The sequence below is a fragment of the Cherax quadricarinatus genome, chromosome 28 (genome assembly GCF_038502225.1).
Source record: "Cherax quadricarinatus isolate ZL_2023a chromosome 28, ASM3850222v1, whole genome shotgun sequence".
Lineage (NCBI taxonomy): Eukaryota > Metazoa > Arthropoda > Malacostraca > Decapoda > Parastacidae > Cherax > Cherax quadricarinatus.
This window is the reverse complement of record NC_091319.1, coordinates 27124460-27145396: the sequence shown is the minus strand read 5'-3', so window position 1 is coordinate 27145396 and position 20937 is coordinate 27124460.

The window sequence follows — 20937 nt, the reverse complement described above, 5'->3', positions numbered from 1 at the left end:
ACCCACTGCTGCTGGGGTGTTACCACTGGTGCTGTGGTATAACCACTGGTGCTAGGGTATAACCACTGGTGGTGTTGGGGTATAGCTACTGTTCCTGGGGTATACCTGTTGTTGCTGGGGTATACCTACTGCTGCTGGGGTATTACCACTAGTGCTGGGGCATACCTGCTGGTGCTGGAGAATACCTGCTGCTATGGGGTGTTCTTGTTTGTGCCAGGGTATACCCGCTGGTACTGAAGTACATTCTCACTTCCTAGTATACACACAGGTGTTTTTATAAACAAACATGCAGGTATACACAAATGCAGATGCATACACGTGATATACATACAAACAATGGTATCAACACTGGTATAGAAATTGGAATACTCATTTACTAGTATACACTCAGGATATACAACGCTTACAAGTGCTGGTAACAACACAGATGCTGGTATGCACTGGTACTGGCATACACAGGTATACACACTGGTGCTGGTATACACATTGATGTTGGTATATTTATTCGTATCTTCAGTATTTTTAATCACTGGTATATTCATTGGTATATTCACTGTTAATCATGAAACTATTACATCGAATAGAAATGAGATTCCAGGAGCATTCGTAATGCCATTATATCAAGCATCATGTCATTTTCTCAAGGAACATGTCACCTTCTCAAGGAACATGTCACCTTCTCAAGGAACATGTCACCTTCTCAAGGAACATGTCACCTTCTCAAGGAACATGTCACCTTCTCAAGGAACATGTCACCTTCTCAAGGAACATGTCACCTTCTCAAGGAACATGTCACCTTCTCAAGGAACATGTCACCTTCTCGAGGAACATGTCACCTTCTCAAGGAACATGTCACCTTCTCAAGGAACATGTCACCTTCTCAAGGAACATGTCACCTTCTCAAGGAACATGTCACCTTCTCAAGGAACATGTCACCTTCTCAAGGAACATGTCACCTTCTCAAGGAACATGTCACCTTCTCAAGGAACATGTCACCTTCTCAAGGAACATGTCACCTTCTCAAGGAACATGTATATAATCATAAGATACCATGGAGCGACCTCCTCTTCAGTAGCGACGTGTATTAATTTCCGAGCGCTCGGAATGGTTCGGAAATCTAAATACTTATTATTCTCGTATATAAATTTCGTTTAATTGCCCAATAACTACAAAATAAAAGTAAGAGTGACTTGTGGCGTTTTGCGTCATTTCAATCGTGCATTTCCTCACGAACGGTAGACATAGTTTAATTCAGTTCATCCTCTTAATTATCAACATTTGGCAATCTTCACTGAGGAAACTGATTACTTCATTCTCCTATTCATCTTTCACCGTTCTTCTCTGTATTGGACTGAAGAAGCCACTGGCTGGCGAAACGTTTCCACAATAAAGATTTACAAAATTTGCACGAGTGTCTCATTCTTCAACTTGTCGATTTTCTAAACCATTATATCACGTAAAGAACTTGGACTTTAATTCCTTTTCATAATAGTTAAATGGCGTGGTTAGGATATTCGCATGATTCTTGTGGCCTTGGAGTTATTACGATTGTTTTGAAGCAGTGAAGGGATAGGATCTAAACCTACTTTTGGGGGTGTTGATTTGGCTATGAAAAATGTGTAATTGTAGCACCAGACAGGAGAGCCTGCAGACCTCACCGAGAGAAGAGGTGCTAGATCTGTTGTAGGCTTCACAGTACAATGGTAAAATGTAGGACTAACAGATCGATGAAAATGGGTTACAAAAAATAGTATACAACTATCTTCATTTTCATTCACTGGCTCTCGAGGAGAATTAGCAATCAATTTCTCTACATTAAGCGATACGCATCAACTTGCTTATCAGATTTCAGAAGAGCCAGACTAACATATTGTCTAAACGGCCTAACCTTTCATTTTTGCTTTGCCAGTGATCCAGGCGCCTTGTAATTACATCACCCCTGCCCTTTCAGGATGGCTTGATAATCGCCCAGTATCTAGACCCATCCACCAGCTTAAACAGCATGTATGGGGATACCAACGCTCTAAGGAGGTCGAAATAACTGGCCTTACCAAACTTACATAAGCAGTTAAATAAACGAAATTAACAGTTAATGTAGGTTAACCACTAATCTAACAATCATATATATATATATATATATATATATATATATATATATATATATATATATATATATATATATATATATATATATATATATATATATATATATACACATGTCGTGCCAAATAGGCAGAACTTGCGATCTTGGCTTAAATAGCAACGTTCATCTTGCCATATAGGACAAGTGAAAATTTGTGTATGCAATAATTTCGTCAAATTTATTCTGAACCTAACGAAAAAAAATATTTCATTGTGTTTGTTTAGTATTAAATTATTGTAAACAAATCTAAAATATATTTAGTTCGATTAGGCTAAAATAAATTGCTCTAGTTATAATAAGGTTATGTAAGTTTTCTAAGATTCTTTAGGTGCAATATTATAAATTTTTACATTAACATTAATGAAAAAACTATATCTTTAAACGTATAAGAGAAAATTTTAGAAAGGACTTAATTTTAAATGAGTTCTTGTTGATTGACCAGTTTTACATATTCGGCACGACACACACACACACATACATATATATATATATATATATATATATATATATATATATATATATATATATATATATATATATATATATATATATATATATATATAATTTGGACAGTAATAAACGAATTAATGGATGTGAAAAGGCTTATTTTGTATAGACAGCAGGCTTAGACATACGCTCCTGGCATTCTGTTCCTCGAGCATCAGTCCTGCTTGCCATCTTTGCCACTTAAAATTTTTCTTGATTTTAACGTATGGCGACTTGCAGAAGCAAAATGTCTTTGCTTCTGCAATCAATTATCTAAGACTGTATAAAAATTAAACAGCTGTTATTTTAAGTTTGATTAGGTTAACTAAATTTAATCTGTATTTACCTGTAGTTAATCGATATTACCATGACAACATGAACAGGCAACTTAAGTCTGGGAACACAGGATATCTAAATGCTCCTTAGTGTTGGTATCATGTTTATGGGCTAGTTGAAAAAGGCAAATTATCATTCTTGGAATCCATATTTAATTCACTCTTTTCGGTATCTTAGTCCCCTGCGGACCATAGATGGATTACACGTGTCAAGAATTCCTTTACTAACGGAATGGAAGCCTCAGATAATGACAAAAACACTATTCGGTTAACAAATGTTTGTACACTGTAGACAGTCTTAGTTTGTTTACTGTGGTTGCAGGGGTCGAGTCATAGCTCCTGGTCCCGCCTCTTTACTGACTGCTAATAGGTCCTCTCTCTCCCTGCTCCACGAACTTTATCAAACCTCGTCTTAAAACTGTTTGTTTCCTGCCTCCACTGCGTCAGGATATTCCACTTCCTGACAACTCTCTCTGAAAAAATACTTCCTAACATCCTTTTGATTCATCGGAGTATTCAACTTCCAATCATGACCCCTTGTTTCTGTGTCCCACCTCAGGAACATCCTGTTTTTGTCCACCTTGTCAGTTCCTCGCAGTATTTTATAAGTCGTTATCATGTCTCCCCTAACCCTCCTGTTCTCCAGTGTCGTCAGGCCGATTTCCCTTAAAATTCTTCTTCGGACAATCCCCCTATCTCTGGGACTAGTCTTGTTGCAAATTTTGGCACTTTCTCTAATTTCTTAACGTGCTTTACTAGGTGTGAATTGCAAACTGGTGCTGACGTACATTGTATACAGAGTCTTGAACGATTCCTTATTGAGGTATCGGAAGGCTAATCTTAGATTTGCCAGGCTCCCATACGCTGCAGCAGTTATTTGGCTGATATGCGCCTCAGGAGATGTGCTTGGTATTATACTAACCCCAAGGTCTTTTTCATTGAGTGAGGTTTGCAATCTTTGGCCACCTAGACTATACTCTGCCTGCGGTCTTCTTTGCCCTTCTCGATCTTCATGACTTTGCATTTGGCAGGGTTAAATTCAAGGAGCCAGTTGCTGGACCAGGTTTGTAGCCTGTCCAGGTCTCTTTGAAGTCCTTCCTGATCCTCATCCGATTTAATTCTCATTAACCTGGTCATGGACCGGGCCGCGGGGGCGTTGATCCCCGGAATAACCTCCAGGTAACCTCCAGGTAATCATCTGCAAACAGGGACATTTCACTGCATATGTATTCCTTTCGTCATGTCATTCACATATACTAAAAACAGCACAGGTCCTAGGACTGACCCCTGTGGAACCCAGCTCGTCACAGGCTCCCACTCTGACACGTCGTCACTACCATGACTCGTTGTTGCCTTCCTGCCAGATATTCTCTGACCCATTACAGTGCCTTTCCTGTTATGCTTGCCTGATCCTCTAGCTTTTGCATTAACTTCTTGTGAGGAACTGTGTCGACGGTCTTCTTGCAGTCCAAGAAAATGCAATCTATCCACCCCTCTCTCTCGTGTCTTACTTCTGTCACCTTGTCATAAAACTCCAGTAGGTTTGTGACACAGGATTTTCCTTCTCTGAAACTGCGCTAGATGTCGTTTACAAGCTTGCGTCTTTCTAGGTGCTCCACCACTCTCCTCCTGATAATCTCTGTGACTTTGCATACTATACACGTAAGTGACATAGGTCTCTAGTTTAAGGCCTCGTGTCTGCCTCCTTTCCTAAAAATTGGGACTACATTTGCCATCTATCGTACCTCAGGTAGTTGCCCAGTTTCAATGGATGTGTTGAAGATTTTTGTTAGTGGTACACACAGCATCTCTGCTCCCTCTCTAAGGTCCCACGGAGAGATGTTCTGTCCCACCGCCTTTCGGGTATCAAGTTAACATAGCTTCTTCACCTCCTCGGTTGTGTGTATTTCATCCAACACTTGGTGTATTCCTTGCTGGTGTACCTCAACTATGTATTCAAAGCACAGAACCACATGATCACTAGCTCCATGGGGCCTTTCATATGTGATATACTCAATGTCTGAACTACTCAAGGTGAATACTAGGTCAAGTCTTGCTGGTTCATCCTCACGTCTCTCTCTGGTAGTATCTCTAACATGTTGATGCATGAGGTTTTCCAGTACTACATTCATCATCATGGCTCTCCATTTTCTGGGACCCCCATGAAACTTCAGATTTTCCCAGGCAATCTCCTCGTGATTGAAATCACCCATAACTAGTAACTTTGCTCTACCCAGGTGAGGTCTTCTGGCCATCTTGGCTAGTGTGTCTTCCATTACTCTGTTGCTCTCTTCATATTCATCTCTTGGCTTCCTGCAGTTCTGTAGCAGGTTGAACATCAATTACCACCTTATGGCCCCCAGACTGGATTGTTCCTACTATGTAGTCCTTTTCTCCCAGTCCAACCATTCCTTCCATATTCTCAAATCCCCACCGGTTTTTAATGAGAAGTGCAACTCCTCCTCCCCCTCTGCTCCCTTTATCTTTCCTCAGGATTTGATATCTGGGTGGAAAGGTAGCATCTGTTATCCTGATGAGTTTCGTTTCTGTGAGTGCTATTATGTCTGGGGATGTCTCCTTGACTCATGCCACTCCTCACACTTATTTATTATGTCTGCATTTGTCTACCAAACCTTTGTGAGGGAAAAGTTCAACAGATAGGAGCATCGAGCAAGTACATGGTAACAATAGTTTGATTGCCGGCTACTTGTTAAGGTAGGGGAAGTCTAGCTCCCGCTATCCCCCCCCCTTTTTCCCCCACCCCAAAAGTGATAGTTTGATTGCCGGCTGCTTGTTAAAGTACGGTAAGTCTAGCTCCCGCTATCCCCCCCTCCTTCCCCCCCCCCCGAAAGGTGACGTGTGGGGCTCCGGTCAAACAGTAATTACTCGACTTGCAACTCCCAGCACTACTGTAAGTACACGCCTGCTCATATTCTAGTGGACTTATTGGTTGAAAGCTTTACTTTTGACCAATAATAAACTTAGTCCTTTCAGTCTTGCTTTATGTTAAATGTCTTAATAATCACCACGTCTTTTAGGTATTGTACTTATCATGGAGAGTGATTTCTTAAGCAGTGGGTAACCTGTCTCTCTTTACAGCTTGGAATGACAGATTGGGTCACCTGCCAACCAACGAGAAGAATTGATGGAGACGGACTAACGTCCAGAGACGTCCCGTGTTGTATCTACTTACCTGTGTACATGTATGCAGTAGCAGGACATAACCCCTCATCATTGCAGCGGTAAAGAACCTGCTTCCTTGTCATCTGGACTGATTATTCACGGCTATACTCTGTGAAGAACAAGCCGTTGGGTTGTCACCAACACTTGCGACCCCCCCCCCCACATCATCAGCAACGGCTACGATTTCTACAAGACAGTGTCAACCTCCACCATACACCCCATTATCAAATATATATATATTTTTTTTTTTCAACAAGTCGGTCGTCTCCCACCGAGGCAGGGTGACCCCAAAAAGAAAGAAAATCCCCAAAAAGAAAATACTTTCATCATCATTCAACACTTTCACCACATTCACACATTATCACTGCTTTTGCAGAGGTACTCAGAACACAACAGTTTAGAAGCATATACGTATAAAGATGCACAACATATCCCTCCAAACTGCCAATATCCCAAACCCCTCCTTTAAAGTGCAGGCATTGTACTTCCCATTTCCAGGACTCAAGTCCGACTATATGAAAATAACCGGTTTCCCTGAATCCCTTCACTAAATATTACCCTGCTCACACTCCAACAGATCGTCAGGTCCCAAGTATCATTCGTCTGCATTCACTCCTAACACGCTCATGCACGCTTGCTGGAAGTCCAAGCCCCTCGCCACAAAACCTCCTTTACCCCCTCTTTCCAACCCTTTCGAGGACGACCCCTACCCCTCTTTCCTTCCCCTTTAGATTTATATGCTTTCCATGTCATTCTACTTTGATCCATTCTCTCGAAATGACCAAACCACCTCAACAACCCCTCTTCTGCCCTCTGACTAATGCTTTTATTAACTCCACACCTTCTCCTAATATATATATATATATATATATATATATATATATATATATATATATATATATATATATATATATAATATAATATATTAGCGTTGAGCTCAAATGTCATTTTTTTTCATTTCATTTTTCATTTTTCTTTCAAATAGGATATACCTTTCATGTTTCACTGTTTTATGTTTGCTTAAATAAATAATGAAGTGTTTATCTTTGTGAATTATTTCTTTTTCTATTCATTAATTTTCCTGAGGAGGAGCCAGCCTTGGTAATACTGTCTGAAGTTGTTACAGGGCTGAGTAAGCCTTCACACCTTCAACTTCTTTTCTAAAACTGTGGTCTGTGGGGTACGTTGGGGTTGGGGAAGTGGGAGACCTGATGAGGGACTGTGGGTGGTTGCAATGACAGTGGAGTTTGTAATGAGATGGGTGAGGGCATTGGATATGGCATGTGTGTTTTGGGTTAGAATGTTTGGTTGCACTGGGGTCGTCCTGGTTAGGGAGATTCTGTAGGTGGATGTGAGGGAGGTTGTATTTGATCTTCCCGAGTCTGGGTTCACCTGTTCATCTCTATCTTTGCCTCTCTTTCCTCCTTTCATCTTTGTACCCTCTCTTTAAGTTTCTGTCTTTCTTCTCATGTTCTCTCATGGTTGAGATACACCCTCTGGTACATCGACATGTTCCTTAGTCGTGCTTCCTCCTGCAGGATCCTATTTCGAGCCGATTCTGCCTTGAAAATCACTTTGGCTGGTCTCTTCCTCTTGCAAACCCCCCTATTTTCAGAAAATTTGCCAGCTGGGTCATATCATCTATTGCCTTCATCATGTTTTCAATTGCTTTTTTCTCCCCTTGTCTTCTTGCTTCATAAGCTTCCCTTTCAACTTCCTGGAGCCCATTGTAGCTTTCCATTCTTCAATCTCTTCACTATCTGTTGTGCCTGGGTCCAGTGGTGTGTCATTTTCCCTTCTCAGCTTTCCCTGGGCACTGCTGTAGTTTGTTAGGGCCTCTGTGTATAGCTTAGCTGTTTCATTCTCTACAGTCCCCTCGATTGTTCTTGATGTGATCCTCTTTTTTTTTCTCGGGCTCTAATAGGGCCTCTGCATACAGTTTCACTCCTTCGTTCCCTACAGTCCCCTCGTTTGTTACTGAGGTAGTAGTTTCTGATGGCATACCCACATTGCTCTTTAATTCTTTAGGCTGTTTCAGATTTTTCAGTTCCTCTTCTAATCTCTGTATATTAGGCTCTGCTGCTGTGACTTGCATCTCCCACTTCCTGGTCTCTGCAGCTATCCTCTCCTCCATTTTTATGATAAATTCTTATAGCTTCCTTCCCCAATCGTATTCCATTTTCATGAGCTCTGCTACCAATCTTCCTTTCCAGACTCATCTTCCAGTCCCCTGGTTTTCCGTCCTGTTCTCTGACAACCCATTTTTTTTTTGGGGGGGGGGTTGTCACAGGATGAAAAACTTGTGTATTTCTGTGTGGTTTGTGATGGGTGTTTGAGTGTGTGGGAGGGGCAGAGGGAAGGAGAGGAGGAAATTGGAGATAGTGACAAAATGGGAGAGGTGAGGAGGGGAGAATATGGAGAGAGAGAGGCTAGGGAGAGGCAAAGGGGAAGAAAGAATAGGAGAGGGAGGGAGAGGAGAGGGAGGAGGAGGGTAAGAGAGAGAGAGAGAGAGAGGGGGAGTCAGAGAAGAGAGGTGGGGGAGGGTGCAGGGGAGAAAGAGTGTGTGGGTCTGCATGTATATGTGTGGGCTATGTGTGGGTGTGAACGTGTGTGTGTGTGTGTGTGTGTGTGTGTGTGTGAGCGTGTGAGCGTGTGTGTGTGAACGTGTGTGTGTGGAAGGAACTATATGAGTGTTGGTTTATTGCGTGAAAAGTAGTGGGAGGGACTGTGTTATGGTGTATGAGTGTGTATGTGGAGTTTGTGTGTGACACGTGATCTCCCGTGCTCCTCTGACTTCACCTGACCCACACCCGCCTACTAGTTTGTCTTCTATGCTTATCCTTCTTCCTAGTCTAATAGACTCCTCTCTGATCGCCCTGTTCTGCTATAAATTGCCAATTGTTATACGTTATTGAGTACTAAATAGCCTATATATATATTATATATATGTGTGTGTGTGTGTGTGTGTGTGTGTGTGTGTGTGTGTGTGTGTGTGTGTGTGTGTGTGTGTGCGTGTGTGTGTGTGTGCGTGTGTGTGTGCGTGTGTGTGTGCGTGCTTGTAATATATATCGTTGGTCGGAGAGCAATGTTTATACTTCACAGAACACAGAAGACTGCTGGAGTATAATGGCGGTTGTAGAGTAATATAATAATTTAATGGGTTAAATAGGTGATGCATGAGCTTTGTCAGGTTAAGTGCAACCATTTTTTCTTTGCGTTTTTTTGGTCTGTTTTGGAAGAATGCTTATGTACTGGCCGGGTCTTCTCGTGCTCATTGTGTGACTTTCAAGAAAATTTAAATTGCTATAAAGTAAGGCTAGATAAATACTTTAAAATTCTTGAAAGGTGTCCAGTGTTGGTTGGTATCACGCTCGGCTCACATACCCAGTGTCCGTGGCTCGATTCCCTGCCGAGTACAAACGTTGGGATGTTTCCTTACAACTGCTGTCCCTGTTCACTTAGCAGCAAGTAGGTACCTTGGTGTTAGTCGACTGTTATGGGTGGCATCCTCGGGGGTGGTAGTATGCCTTAGATAGGTCTTGTCTTCCAGATGAGCTGAGGTACGATAACAGCTCTTAGCATGTAAAAATTGATCTGTGAAAAAAAAAATCGCTTTTGGGACAAAAATATTTGTATTATTCTTAGGGGTCTAGATTATTTTTATACATATCTGAAGTGCTGAAAATAGTCTAGTTATTTTTTCAGTGGTCAGGGAGTTAATAATTAGCTGCTATTTACGAATGTTTTTACAAATTTTGAATGTGTGGAAGACTGTTTAACATCAGTGTACTACCAGCCATGGTCAAGGGTGGTTGTGATGCAATGTTTTCTGGATTGTCACTATTATCTCTAAGATGTAAGAATGTTTTTTTTTTTTTAATTCTGGAGGATGGAAAAGGGCTTTTATTCATCAGGGAAAGAGGTTAGACATTCCTCAAGCTGCTGGTAAAGTTATGGGTATGTAAGCTCTGATTATAGCTGTGTAAGGCAAGGTGGTATGATTCTTGGCTAGGGTGTCCATAAATGTGTACAGCTTACAAGTGTGATTATTGAATATGATTATTGTTACTTACATAGTGATTAAGAGTTCTATTTAGAGTTATCTGGTGTTTAGATAACATAGAAGTAACAAGAAGAGGGATAATTTGTGGTATTTCAAGTGTTCTTAATAACTATTGCATACACTTCCCTTTGACTATAATTTAACAACTCTGGATGTGGACTTCACTTAACATTATTGTGGGTAATAAGATTATTAATGGGAAGAGCACATTTGATGATTTATTTCCTCCCTATATAATTAATAAATATTTGTTGCTTTGCATGATTATTATTGTCAGTGAATAGTATCAATTAATGTTCGAATCATTGTTAATTTCATCATTATTATATGGACCTTGAAGAAAGGATTAATAAATGAATGGTAATTTCTTTAATTATGTGAAATTACTGGATTATATACCCATTGATGACATTCTTTTGTGACAATGAAGCAAATCTAGACTTTCTCTAACCGTTTACTCCCTTTTCCGGAAAATGTGTGTGTGTATATATATCTTAATATAATGCAAAAGACGATAAGAAAACTGTTGGAAATCACATGGAAAGAAATTGTTAAAAAGAAACAGTGTTATCACCAATGCAGAAAAATAATAGGGTAGATAGTAGGATCCCTTAACAAGACATGCAATGACAATAATAATACTTGTAAAGCAACTTGGGCTCTCTAGACTCGAATATGAATATGTACTGATATCCCCATTTAAACTGCATATTTTTTTTTACAGATCTTACCAATTGATTTAAATGTATAAACTACATTGAATGCCTGACTCACGAAATCGTAATGACACGATTGCAAACAAACTATACCCCGGCTGGGATTGAACCCACGGTCAGAGAGTCTCAAAACTCCAGCCCGTTTTGTTAGTGGGATGAATTGTAAAGGACCTGCCTAGTATGGGCCAACAGGCCTGCTGCAGTGTTCCTCCTTTCTTATGTTCTTATGTTATTGTGGCTAGCTGGTCTAGTGGCTAACACGACGGGCTGGAGTTTTGAGACTCTCAGACCGCGGGTTCAATCCCAGCCTGGGTATGGATTGAATGCCTAATATGCAGGCGAGATTCGTGGAACATAATACTTAATTTACACCTGAAAAAAATAATTGAAAGACAGCAAATCCTCCCCTAGAGAGGAAGGGACGTCAGACGGTGGCAAATAGTGTCCATGAAAGTAAATGTGCAATAAGACCATTTTGAAATGAGTAAATAAGCATGCACATATATTGGTCCAAGGATTTCCAACAGCCTGCATTTAACATGCCTCTTGACCGTCCTTAATTAGGATATTGTTCAGTATCGTCATTTTGTTCTTGATCTGCTGAGCTGCGGTGGCCACGCCTGGCTTCGAGCCACAAGCAGCCTAATCGACCAATGCCGCGGATGCGGTGGTCTCCGGACCCACAAGAAAATAGCTGATAAAATAGAGGACTTACCCTATGGTGGTGAGCTATTTACTCTCGGATCTTGGAACGCAGCTTGTCTTATCACTCCCGATGGTAGAATAATCTTTGTCCACTTACTGAACTCAAGGAATTTGCTTGTAATGTCGTTTTCTATCGCTGACCCAGAATGTTTCGAAAACAATAAGACCACGGGAGACAGACTTTAGTTGGTCACTGGCTCACATACAAAGTAATGGTCAACTCGCTGCTCCAGCTCATTGCTGACTCACTCCGCTGAGAGCCTCCTGATTCAGCTGATAGGAAAAAGAAATGTCGTAATTTAAAGAATTAGCATCTCATGAACATGCATCTGTATATATTTTAGAAAGTCACACTGTCACTGTGGGATGTTCTTGCAAGCAAACAGACAGCACGGGAGGGAAGGAGCTGAGGATATTGCTCTCCCAGGATTGAGACAAAATTTGCTTTGTCTTATAGCTTATGACACAGAACGAATTTTGAATATAATTTACTCTGAAAAATGGTATTAAAATGCCTTGATTTTGTGGTGATTATAACTAGACTTCACCTTAGTTACGATACCAACAAACTGGTATTGATAGTAGCACTGTAAAGAATAGATACGTGTTGCTGAACAAATCTTTTACTAGGACAACTTTTTCCTCAGTACGTATAGAGCTTCATTGAGTCATGACATGACTTGAAAAAGCTCTATACAGAGCCCCCTCAAGGAAGGTTCCTTTATGTTGGTGAGGGGCTCTTGATTTAGGGAATTGGATCTGTGCTCCAGTTCCCTGAATTAAGCCTGAATGCCTTCCACATCCCCCCCCCAGGCGCTGTATAATCCTCCGGGTTTAGCGCTTCCCCCTTGATTATAATAATAATAATCTACACAGAGCGAAACGTGTCTTTCTTTTCTATTATTGTCCGTACATTTGGATCCTAGTAGCAAGTTAAGATACCTGACAGACCTTTTTTTTTTGTGTGTGCTGAAATGCTGATATTGTGGATATAGTGTTTAATGGAATGTAAAAATCATCGGTAAAAAAGGAAGTCTCTGATAAAATTGTCCAGTAACTGATCCCACAAGAAACTGTACTTAGTGTTACTTGCTTTATAGTAGTTATTAACAACGTTGTTAAAGGTTCAAGTCAATTTATATGTTGACAACACTGTTAGAAACACAGCGGCTCCACCACTTCTTGAGTTAAGTGACCCAAACTGTTTCAACGCTTCATGAAATACAAACATTTCTCTAGTATATTTATTCATAACCAAGTACGGATTACGTTAAAGAAAACCTCAGCTGATTCTAAAGGCATGTCTTTTTAACTGGTTGACGGCTGTTTTAACTTAGTATATTACTTTGTGTTGTGTATGTGTTCGTGATAGCAGTCTATATTTCCTTCTTACGCAGGTTCATCTCTGCATCGTATTGCCAATAATGCTGGATGATTATATTTTTTCCACGGAAGTGGCTAGTTTATTGTGCCCCCCATAGCAATCATATGCATGGCAGCGACAGAGAATACGAATACACAAATGACCTAGGCCCTTAGAGTGGGATTTCATTGCATTATTGTTTGGCGTCCCTGACTGTTGTTATTGCTGGATGGGTAATGCAACCAGCACTAGTCAAGCGTTTGGTGACGGCATATACATGGCATACTCAGCCATGACTATCTCTGCAGTGTTGCTAGCGTATTTATAATTTTAGTGGCATTGAATAACGTGGTCATTAAACTTCCGTGCACCTTTTTGAATTAATCTGCAACAAGATGAGGTCTGATCCACAAACTTTGGCTTCTCCATCTGGTGTGTCTAATGCACAGGGAGTTTGTGCTAATCTCCACTCTCGACTCCATTTCCTTGCTCCAAATGATAGTGACCGTATTCCTGAGCGTTTACCTGATATTTCACCAGTCAAGGTGGTAAGTAGCTGAAGACTAGGTTTAGTTCACGATCCATCTGTTTCGATGACACTCGGATTAGCGAAACTTACCCTAGAACAGATTAGGATACAGCCTTCTTTTGCCTAGGAGGAGTATGATAAATGTTGGTAGAATTACCGACAATATGTTAGGTAAAAGGACACAAGTACAACTAATGTGATATTTTATTGTGCCAAAGTTTCACTCTCCAGGAGCTTTATCAAGCCCTTGCCTGTGTAGCTGGAGAGAAAGAGTGTTTGGAGTTAGAGTTGTGTAGGAGTAGACCTAGGGATCACCTCGGCCAGGTAATCTTGTAGGAAGTTGTCTGTTGCTTGATAAAGCTCCTGGAAAGGGAAACGTTGCCACAATAAAATGTCACTTTAGTCGCACTTGTGCACTTTTACCTGACAGGAATATGATAGAGAGGAGAGGAGACAATATCGTCGTACGTATGATGTAATCTGTAAATACCTTTGTAACTTGTCATGATTGTGACTAGACCTACCTGGAGTTCATTACCTTTTGTAAATTGTGAGTTCATTACCTTTGTAAATTGTGAATTCATTACCTCTGTAACTTGCTCAGCTATCAAAACTTTGAGGCCCAGTCCCTGGACCCATTATGTACCTCTGTAATCTTTTGACTACCGCCCACAGGATGGGTATGGGGTGCATAATAAACATATTAAACTAAACGTATGATGATGGTTTTAGTGTACAAAAAAATCGTTTTTTTTCTGAAGCAGAGCCTGAAAAATTTTTGGAACAATTCGAGAATCGCCTCCGAGCTTAGCTGTGACTTATTTAGTACTAGGAAGCACTTGTCATCACAGCATTGTATAGGAAGCCACATGAATACACTGGATAAATGGCTCAGAAAATCGATATGTTAATAAATAAGACACTTGTGCAACACCAGAATGAAGATTCCCAAGTGTTGCACAAGTGTCTTATTTATCAACTTGTTGGTTTTCACTTACTGGAGGAAGCTCAGCCTCGGGAGAAACACTGTATGTAAAGTCTTCTCTGCAGCAATTGTCTTTATTTCCGACTATCATCACAGTTTCTACAGTGGAATTAATATACGGTAATTAATATGCGGATTTATAAACGGATTAATTAATATATGGATTAATATACGGTTTTAGCATATTTTTCTAAAAATCTTTTATTGATTCAGGGAAACTCTAAGTGATATTTTGTGACTGAAGATAAAATAAAAGAATAGAGATAATTTTATTTAGTCGTTCAGGTTAAAACAATGCATTAGAAGCCATAAATATTGTGGCTCCTTCCGTCATTTTATTCAAAAGATATTCAGATATCTAGTTCGTGTATCCGTCCCCTGACAACAGTGATAATGGCTGCCATCACTTACATAAATACAATGAAATGATTCGTCGGACTGAGATACTAAATATACTGAGATTGAAAATATTCTTATACAAGTCATTCTGAAAATTGGCTTGATTGTCAAGAAGCAAAAAAATAATGTGAAAAGACCTTCCTGGTCGATGTATCGCTTGTTACTTCCACTGATATTTTGCAAATGATCCCTGCGCTAATATTAGCACTTAAACACTAACAGTAATTCTTATTAACAAAACAGAAGTGAACATTATCCTAGCAAACACCCGCATTAACAGGTGTGATGAAAATGGTTTTGAAAACCTACAGTTTGAAGAATCAATCACTTGTGCAACATTGGGGAATCTTTACTGAGGAAACGTTTCACCAGCCAGTGGTTTCTTCAGTCCAATACAGAGAATAACAGTGGAAGATGAGGAGTAGTTTGAGGTAATCAGTCGCTCAACCTGGAGGCGATGTATTCAGTCCATCAATCTTGAGATTGTATTGGACTGAAGAAGTCACTAACTGGCGAAATGTTTCCTCAATAAAGATTCCCAAATGCCGAACAAGTGTCTCATTCTTCAAAGCTCGTAAATTACCAAACAAATGGCAACAAAAACAAAGTTTCAAACTATGTGATAAAGATAAATAAAAACTAGGAAAACAGCCACCACTGAGCACAATGGACACTGAATTAACCAAACCCAACCCTACGAAACTCTGAAAAGATGCAGCTTGAGTCCACCCCCGGACTGGACAAAGCGGTGTACACGTCCAGGGAAAAAACTAGCCATAAAATTGGGCGTGACGTTGACCCAGTGTTGCCTCTGTGGTCCAGGCGGTCTTCAGTCCGCGCCGGTGATGATGAGCCGCTCATTCAGACACCGCAAAAATAGGATTCACACCTGATTAGTGAGTGTCAGCGGGTCTTTAGGGGCGTGATAGCCTGCGATATTGTCTCCTTACGCTCGGCTGGTCAAGCCAGAGGCATTGTTCCATCCCCGGGGAAAACACGTTGGATGGAGAGAGGGAGGGAACTGGGGATAAGTGGGAGGGAGGGATTCAAAGAATTGAGGAAGGCAATAGGTTAATAGTGGGCAGGGGGGTTAAGTAGAAGGGATGGACCAGGAACAAATTCTGACGGAGCATCATGGTGGAACAGAGTAAGGGACTGAGGCAGTATAATGGAGGAACAGAGTAAGGGACTGAGGCAGCATCATAGTGGAACAGAGTAAGGGACTGAGGCAGCATCATGGTGGAACAGAATAAGGGACTGAGGCAGCATCATGGTGGAACAGAATAAGGGACTGAGGCAGCATCATGGTGGAACAGAATAAGGGACTGAGGCAGCATCATGGTGGAACAGGGTAAGGGACTGAGGAAGGTTTGTGCTTCATTTTTTCTCCCTTTTTTTTTTTGAGTCGTCTTCGAATCCCCTTTTTTTGAATGACAGCGATTGGCTAGGTTTTTTTTAACGGACGGAGTTCATTTTGAGTTGAAAAAAATCTATTTGAGTTTTAGCCGCGAGTAATCGATGTTTGAAGGAGGAATTGCAAGAGATTTTTTTTAAATCGATGAAGCTCATTTTTCTCAGCTATATAATACAGGTATTTCCCCTTTATCTTCGAAAAGTATTTTGATTTCGGTAATTTAAATAAAGAAAAAATAAAGATACTAGGTAATGAAAAATAAACGATAATTTAAAAATGGACTTTAGAATAATTAGTATAAAGAAAGTGCATAAGTTTTAGTGCATCAGTTTTATTCACATAATATATGCACAGAGGAGTGTATGTATATCAATGTATATATGCCCAGAGTTTATTCTTATTCGTATTTTGAGGACTAAGCTATTTTTGTCTGGTATTGAAAACATTACGTACAGCCTTAATGAACCTAGTGTAATGGATAGGCTTAAGCCACCATTAACCATCCATCTAGCTTTGTTTTTCCCTCAGCAGTGTCATTACATCAGTTAGTTTTCAATTCTCGTGATACTCCTTCATCTAGTTCTCTAATATTAAAGGGAGACCTAAATAGGCTTATATGCAAATTAGCAAGTACGATTTACAGACAAGTTTATGTGTGAAACCACATGAAATAAAAAAAAAAATTAGACGAACTTATCAGTACAGCTCCGAAAAGTGTCTTTTAAGTGATGGTTATGAAGCAGCTGAAAACAAAATTACGTAACTTGGAATTACATAAACTGGAAAAAACTAATAGTATGAAAGAAGTAGGTGAAGACTGATTCAGAAAGTTTGTGAGAGTTGTCTAGGAAGACGAGGCTGAGGCAACAAGGCCTCGGGTAGATGATAGACACGTTAAACACAGAGGTAATTTATCATGGGGAGGCGACTTTGTGCCGGTGAGGGGGATATTGATCACAGGAAGCTAGCTTGACCTATCTTCCTTGAGTTGAGTCTAAGTGCCTCCCATTTGGTTTTTCCTCAGGTGGTATATGACCCCTACGGGTTTGGCGCCTCCTCTTAACCTTTGAGTCACCTTGACTTGGTAGGTCACCCCTGACTTGGTAGGTCACCCCTGACTTGATGGGTCACCCCTGACTTGATGGGTCACCCCTGACTTGGTAGGTCACCCTGACTTGGTAGGTCACCATAACGTTGCAAGAAACTTTGAGTCACCCTGACTTAGGAACTGAGTGGTTCTCAGAGTAATTGTATGAGGGCTGGTAGTGCCATTAAGGTAATTGTGGCGGTAGTGGATATTAAGGTAACTGTATAGTGGTCGTCATTAGCTAAACTGTGCTTTAGCTATTAAATCTCTCTCTCTCTCTCTCTCTCTCTCTCTCTCTCTCTCTCTCTCTCTCTCTCTCTCTCTCTCTCTCTCTCTTTCTCTCTCTTTCTCTCTCTCTTTCTCTCTCTCTTTCTCTCTCTCTCTCTCTCTCTCTTTCTCTCTCTCTTTCTCTCTCTCATGTATTCCCCAAAGATATTTCACAAGTTGTTGCTCAGGTGTCAATTAGGAAGGTCTGTCGAAGTCGTTGAGAGCTGCGGAATGTGGTAAGGAAGCTCCCTGGCAGTTACTGTCGCCTGCTGTAACAATATTTCTGCTGGATTACGACACGACGGCTCTTCTGAAATTTCCTGACTATCCCTCCCGGGTTTGTGGACTGGAACCCACTGACTCCTGTGTCGCCTTGGTCGTGTTGGTCTGGGTTAACATGTATATGTATGCGGTGGAGGGTCCGGCGAGTTTGTTTTTATTTCCTGCGTTCTGCATATGCAAAGGTGTTTTGACTCCCAAGTGGGAGTTTGTCGGTTCGGTGTGGTAATATTTCACCAGTGTTGATTGTAATCAATACTTCTCATGACGTTTATACGTCTTCTGGCCGATCTCTCTCTCTCTCTCTCTCTCTCTCTCTCTCTCTCTCTCTCTCTCTCTCTCTCTCTCTCTCTCTCTCTCTCTCTTTACACAATGGTTTTACAGGATTAAGTTATGAGTTCTTAATTTTATTTACAAGAATAGAACTGTTACTTACATCATCTCATTTGAAAGCTTATTTATTATTATAAGGCATAAAATAGGGAACAGGATGAAGTTGGAGCCATTTGTGGGCCAACGATTTTATTTGATCAACAGACTTTTTTTCATCGATGTCATTATGCTGTACGAACATGTTCCAGACTCGAATCATTCAAGGAATAAATGATCTCAGATGAAGTGATGTTCTTGAGAAGGATACAGGAAGAGTGTAATTGTTGTTTGCTGTCCGTCTTGTTGTGAAGAAGCTTACTTCTTTCTAGCTGATCACGAAGGGGAGCCAAGTGTGGTACATTGACAACAATGGCCTTGTATACAACAGCAAGGCCACCCACGTCCCTCCGGTGTTGAAGGCTTTGCTGAAGTGACAGATCTGTCCAGGCTGGGTAAAGACGAGCAATGAGTCGTCTTGCTCTATTCTATATTCTGTCAACGAGGGAAGCAATCCAAGAGAGAGGAGCATACTCAAGGTTTTATTGCACTTGTGCCTCATACAGTCTTGCAGCCTCTACTGTCAAGCAAATACGAGATACGTCTCTCTTTCTCTCTCTCTCTTTTCTTATACAAAAGGTTTTACAAGGTTAGGTTAAGTGTTCCTACTTTATTTACAAGCTAAAAGCTGTTACCGACATCAGCTCATATGAGACAGACAAATAAGGAACAGGATGAAGTTGGAGCCATTTGTGGGCCAGCAATTTTATTTGGTCAACTGGTTTTATTTTTTCGGTCATTATGCTGTACGAACGTGTACCAGATTAGTCATCCTAGGAATAAATGATCTCGTATGAAGTTATGTTCTGGAGAAGGTTACAATCATTGTGTAGTTGCTCTTTGCTGCCTGTCTTACTGTGCAGAAGCTCTCTTCTCGTGTACCACGAAGTGGAGCCATTGCAGTAAGGTCACCCACATCCCTCCGGTACTGAAGACTTTGTTGAAATGTCAAATTTGTTCCAGGCAGGGTCCAGACGAGAGACGAGTCGTCTTACTCTGTCCTTTCTTCTGTCAAGAAGTCGTAGATAAGACGGGGGGACAGGCAATCCAAGAAAGTGGAGCATACTCAAGGTGTGGGCACACTTGTGCCTCGTTCAGAGTCTTGAACCGTCTACCATCGAGTAGATGCAAGATACGTCAAAGTGCTGTAATCTTCCTGGCTGCCTTGTTTACAATATTACTACATATTTTTTCACAGTTTGGAATCATATTTCACCCCAAGGATATCAGCTTCATCCCCGGGTACCAACACTACCATTCATTCTTACCACTGCTCCAGCATTATCATCGCGCTGCAAAGAGACTATGTATTTTCTCGGAAGCAAATGTAACCTGCCATCGTTTTCCCTAGGTTGATATAGCTGTAAGCTCGTGATTGATGTAAATCAGAGCAGCTGGCATTTTCTCTGTTGGGTAGGTAAATGTCAGAGTACAGTCATCTGTATACGTATGGGATTCTGGGATAAATTGAAGGAGGTCACAGAAGCAGACATTCCATTACAATAGCCCAAGCACTCTTCCCTGAGGAACACTGTAACCAATAGCGTGTCTTTATTCTGTCCCATTGAAAACTGCTTTTAGAAATCTCCCTTGAAGATAATAACTAAGGAGGCATAGTGGACAGCCAGTGACTGCTTGTACATAGTTTTACCTAGAGTCCCTGGCACCATACTCGGTCGAAAGCACCACATTGTTCAGTGCTACTGGACAGCTTATCTTGGATTCATCCAGTGACTGGTGTCAATTAGGAGAGAGGTTTAACAGCAGATCAGCAGCAGAGCGACCTTTTCTGAAGCCATACTGATAGCCACAAAGAAGCGAGTGGTAATCGAAAAACGCCGTGAGATTATTGCCTCGAGCATCTTGCCAGTAATTGACAGGAGTGACACTAGTCTGTAGTTGCTGATTTCATCTCTACTTCTCTTTTTGTGAACAGGGACTACATTTGCCTCTTTACACAGAGGTCATTTACATTTTGCTTGGAAGTGCTGTTAGATGAGTTAGCTTTTATTTACACAGGTTGATGCTAGCTGGTCTGCACATTTACTCTGTAATCTTGAGCTCACCTTATCTGGCCCCACTGCCTTTTCTTGGTCCAGGAATTTAAGAAAAAGATACACTTCATTCTTCCTTACTGTTACCTCTGACATCTTTGACACAGTTCTTACAGGAACTTCCATCATGGCAGCAAAGTGTTCAGCAAAGATGTGTGCTTTCTCCTCACAACTAGTAGAGATAGCCCCATACTGTCGATTTAGATATGGAATAATTTAATAAGGTGAATAATCTTGTCAGTCCTTGAAGCCCACACTAGCATTAGGAAGACTGGGCTTTTGAAGCCCACTCTAACTAATCCCCGTCTTCTTTTCCTGTGTCAACCTCCAAGCTAGAGATGGCCTACTTCTGGACTTTATCCATTTTCCGACAGGTTTACTTGTGCAGATTCCTGTTAAAGATAGTGGGATGCCTCTTACACCGTCTCCAAGCCTTGTACTTAGCAGTAGCCACCTCTCGACATCGAAAGCCTAACCAAAGCTGATCTGAAGGCTACGTC